This window comes from Micropterus dolomieu, linkage group LG02, assembly GCF_021292245.1.
Source record: "Micropterus dolomieu isolate WLL.071019.BEF.003 ecotype Adirondacks linkage group LG02, ASM2129224v1, whole genome shotgun sequence".
Taxonomy (NCBI): Eukaryota; Metazoa; Chordata; class Actinopteri; order Centrarchiformes; family Centrarchidae; genus Micropterus; species Micropterus dolomieu.
The window spans coordinates 7,675,958-7,681,123 of record NC_060151.1 but is presented as its reverse complement, the minus strand read 5'-3'; the positions used below and the strand labels follow the sequence as shown (position 1 = coordinate 7,681,123).

The window sequence follows — 5,166 nt, the reverse complement described above, 5'->3', positions numbered from 1 at the left end:
CTCTCTCTCTCCCTCTCTCTCCTTCACCCCAACCGGTCGAGGCAGATGGCCGCCCACCCTGAGCCATGTTTCTGCTCGAGGTTTCTGCCTCTTAAAAGGAAGTTTTTCCTTGCCTCTGTCGCCTAGTGCTTGCTCTTGGTGGGAACTGTTGGGCTTCTGTAAATAGCATCATAGAGTACGGTCTATACCTGCTCTTTTATGGAAAGCGCTGTGAGATAACTGTTGTTGTGATTTGGCGCTATATAAATAAAATTGAATTGAATTGAATTTATGGAATCAAAAAAATTATTCACTACTCCTGTTCTGCTCTGTCCACCCACCAGGTCTGGAGCATAGGAAGCCACTTTTGTGCTGCCTGGGCAAAGTCAAAGACTTCTGTCTCCATTGGTTCAATCAGGGCATCTATAACAGAAAACATACAAACAAATCAACTTTCAGTAGTGAAAAGGATGTGAAGATGAACAATGTCAGTCGGACTGAATTGGCGCTATATTATTATATAGATATTATATATATATACACACACATCTATATATTATATAACAGTTAACTTACTTGAATTCACTAACGTTACTACTTCAAGGTCCTGACTTAACTAACACCCTCATTAGAGTTTTATTACGGTTTCACCAGGAAAAGATCGCTGTCATGGCAGACATCAAGGCAATGTTCTACCAAGTGCAGGTGGATGAAGATCTCAGGGACTTCTTAAGATTTCTATGGTGCCCCAATAGCGATATCAGCCCAACCACTAGAGGTCTACAGAATGAAAGTCCACCTTCTTGGCGCCGTGTCTTCTCCGAGCATTGCTAACTTTACCCTGCGCCAAAATGCCATGGACAACCAGGATAAGTATGACAAGGAGGTAACTAAGACAATGAAATCCAACTTTTATATAGACGACTGCCTCAAGTCTGTGGCAACCGTGGACAAGGCCATTAAGCTAACCAAGGATCTTGGAGATGCCTGCAGCAAAGGAGGTTTCACATTGACCAAGTGGATCAGCAATAATTGTAAAGTTATGGCAACCATCCCTGAGCATCATAGAGCCAAACTAGTAAAGGTACTGAATTTGGATAAAGATGAAATGATGGAAGAAGCCCCAACTGAGAGAGCCCTTGGAATCCACTGGAACACGGAGTGTGACGCTTTCACCTTCAAAGTGGCTGTAAAAAATCGGCCTGCCACAAGAAGTATCCTCTCCACAGTAAGCTCAATTTATGATCCATTGGGTTTCCTCTCACCCTTTATCCTTAAGGCCAAACAAATCCTCCAAGAGCTCTGCAGCACAAAATGTGGATGGGATCAAGTTATCTCAGAGGAACTTAAAAGGCCCTGGCAGAGATGGATTGAAGAGTTAAATCAGCTGAGTGGATTCCAGGTGAAAAGGTGTATGAAACCTGAAAACTTTGACCCTGTTAAGACAGCCAAACTTCATCACTTTTGTGATGAAAGTGAGTCCGGTTATGGAACAGCAAGCTACGTTAGATTCACAAACTTTCTGGACAGACAGCACATCTGTATTGAAATACATCCATAACCAAACGAAAAGATTTCATACATTTGTGTCAAACAGAATAGCAGTAATCCATGACCTCTCCCACGAAACCCAATGGAAACCCATAAATTCAAGAAACAATCCAGCCGATGAAAGACTTCACAAAGTCCAGGGGAAATTCCACCGGATGATCCTGAGGTGAAAAGGAGCATCACAGTTAACGTTGTGAGTGCTGAAAACAAAGATCCAACTTGTGCATTTATTGAGTGCTACGCGTCATGGAACTGCCTTTGGAGAGCTACAGCTTGGATATTAAAGGTGAAAAAAGTACTTCGACTGCTGAGTGAGAGAAGGAAAACTGGCCTGAAAGATGGGTCTGGATGGTTCAGACATCCAAGGAAAGGAAAGAATTAAACCTCTTAAAGAAGCTGATGGAATGCAAAATCTGTCTCTGGAAGAAATTTAAAGAAGCCGAAAAATCTATCATCCGCTTTGAGCAAAGACTCTACTTCAGTTATGAGCTCACTCAACTAGAGAAAGGAAAACAGCTCAGTTCGAAAAGCCCCATCTACAAACTACATCCAGTTATTGATGAAGGCATTTTGAGAGTAGGGGGCTGGATGAACAAAGCTATCTTATCTAAAGTATCTTATCTGATCCTACAACACATCCATTGTCAAGTGGGACACTCTGGTAGAAGCCATATGTTATCCAGACTAAGGCAAAGATCCTGGCTACCTCATGTCAACTCTCTATCCAGGAAAATCATCAGAGACTGCATTTTCTGCAGATGTATGCAGGCAAACCCTGGAAAACCAAAAATGGCGGATCTACTAGAAGATCGTGTGCAGCCAGACCTACCACCTTTTAGTCATGTTGGCATCGACTACTTCGGTCCCATAGAGGTGAAGAGGGGCCGGGCTCAGGTGAAACGGTGGGGAGTAATCTTTACATGTCTTGTAAGTCGAGCAATCCATACGGAGATAGCAAACTTCCTAACCACAGACTCCTGCATAAATGCTATACGCAGATTCATATGCAGACGAGGACCAGTTGTAAGTATAAGGGCGGATAATGGAACTAACTTTATCGGCGCACAAAAGGAGCTGAAGGATGCTCTGCAGGAACTAATCACCAGAAGATTCAAAATGCATTACTGTCTGATGAAGTAAAATGGACATTTAACCCCACCTTTTGGAGCTCACCACAGCGGAGTGTGGGAAAGGCTGATCAGACTGGTCATAAAAATCCTGGTGTCAGTTTTGAAGCAGCAAACACTGGATGATAGAGGCTATCCTGAACGACATGCCGATAACTGTTTCAAGTGATCCTAATGATCTGGAATCACTCACCCCAAACCAACTACTTCAGTTAAAAGCTAAAGCAATAATGCCACCAGGACTTTTTTTGAAAGGAAAAATCTTTACTCAAGAATAAGATGGCGACAAGCACAGTAACTTGCAGATCTATTAGGAAACGATGGACAAAGGAGTATTTGCTAATCATGCAACAAAGAAGCAAGTGGAATAGCACAAAGCAGATTATAGCAGATATATATTATTCTTTCTGTTAAAATTGAGATCAAGAAATTTAATTATGGATTTTGATTTAGGAAACTTTGGAAATAACAATTGGCTAATGTCGGTAAAAATGATTACCTTGACTCCCCCTCACTAGGTAATAGGTACAATGAGGTGGCAGCTTGGGAGTTCCTTTGTTTGAGTTAGAGAGAGGAGGACTGAAACAATTAGTGACTGTATTGTAAGATATTTTGAAGAGTTTAAAGGTTCTATTGAAAGTCAACCACGGAGAATTTGTTTTATTTTGACGTAATAAATCTTGTATTAGAACGAAACGGAATGATCTCCGCGAGTGCTTTTACACACGAGTCACTATCCTCCTCCAAAAAGGCATCTGAGGAACATCACAATAATTGAAAGAGATGCCAGGACAACATCAAAATAGCTTATTCAACGCCAGAGCATTGTACTATACAAGACACGTTTCCTTTTCCGTCTAATGCTGGCCTTTTCCAGAGAGTGAACCCACCCACCCCTAACCACACTGTACTGCACATTGGGGTGCATTTAATAAGAAGTGACAAGGAATTTTCAAGCCTCTGCTAAATCTGGGTCCTTTGGGTGACCGACTGTGAAACATTTACCAAACTGTGCCAGAGTTAACCTCTAATTTCCTGATGAGATGTTTGCAGATTGCTGTGTGTCCCCGTCTCAAAACATGAACACACATACTGCGGCACCACCAGGGGACATGTAGTAAGAGTGGTGATTCAGGGGAACTGATTTGAGTGACTAAAACGTGTCTAGAATGAGACAAGAAAAGCCCAGCTGTCATTATAAAGACCCTGGTTATGGACCTTTTTCTAAAAGCTCTGTCTTATGAGTCCAAAAGTGCCTGTTCAGGTCAAGCCTGCCAACACAGTACATTTCTGTAATGACTTCATAAAAATATTTGCATGGGCAGGTTGCCTTGTCTGCATCAACGGAGCAGACTGCCTTACTGCCATTGCCACTCCAGGAGGCCTTTGACAGTACCGGATGATGTCCTTTGGTCTTTTTGGAGCTCCCACAACCTTCCAGCGATTGATGGATCAAGCACTTGCCCCATGAAGAATATGAATCTGCCTGTTTGGATGATGTAATTCAGAGCCCAGACTGGGAAAGCCCTTTTCCTCGCATGCAGAAAGTTCAGGAGTCTCTCTGACACACAGGCAAGATGGCGAATCTCAACAAATGTAAGCTGGCCTTCAGTGAAACAACGTACTTGGGGGACACCATTGAGCGGATCAAACCCTGGAAGGCAAAGAGAAAAACAGCAGGGTAACTAGGTGGTTCTTAAGCCTCCAGCCTGTTAACTTCTCAGGCCGGGACGCCATAGAAAGGCAGATGCCCTGTCCGGCTGTGACGCCTTCTGGACCTCAGTCACCCTGCCAAGGACCTCAGGCCTGGGGAGAGGGATGCGTGGCATCACCAGGGCACTTGCAGTAGAGGGGTGCTATGTTTCCCTTACAGGATTGGCTGCCTCATCACAAAATGGCAGCCATTGCACACAGTCCATCTGCTAGAATGCCTCACCACTCAGGTGTAGGTTCCTAAGCTGCCTTAAAGCCGGACTTTGGATCCCGAGGGGAAGCAGAACAAAGAAAGCTGAAGAACAACGAGCACACAGCTGGAAGGAACTGGGAAGGGGAAGAAGACGTGTTTAGAAGAGGAAAACAGACACTTAACGTTGAGGAATTATATTTCTCCACTGTGATGTTTTAAGCTGGGACTGGGCTGTGATTATGATTTAAGAGTTTACCTGAGTTGCCTGTTGATAACCTATGGACTGAAGAATAAAACTTCTTTTGAACCTTCCTTTTGCCTGTTTGCTCAGTTATGTTGCACAGCCGCGCCCTGGTGACCTCTCATGACATTACAATACACACACCCTCCCCCTCCTCTCTTTCACACCTTCATGAAACAGATTGATTGAAAAGATAGTACACACTGGAGAGAGGTAGAAATTCCTCTTGTATCCCTTGACAGAAACAGAATTAATGTAAACAAGAGCGCAGGTGAGGTCAAGTTCCTCTCACAGAGAGTAGAACACACCCCTCTACTACAGCTGATGGGCTTTCTGTTTCAATCTCTCTTTCTACACAATCT

At 43.5% G+C, this 5,166-nt stretch overlaps 1 protein-coding gene across 6 annotated transcripts in view; it reads right to left on the bottom strand.

The window, feature by feature from the left end:
* smarca4a (SWI/SNF related, matrix associated, actin dependent regulator of chromatin, subfamily a, member 4a) overlaps positions 1-5,166 on the bottom strand; it is a 29,965-nt gene that overhangs the window by 10,896 nt on the left and 13,903 nt on the right. The gene's annotated exons all lie outside the window — the stretch shown is intronic.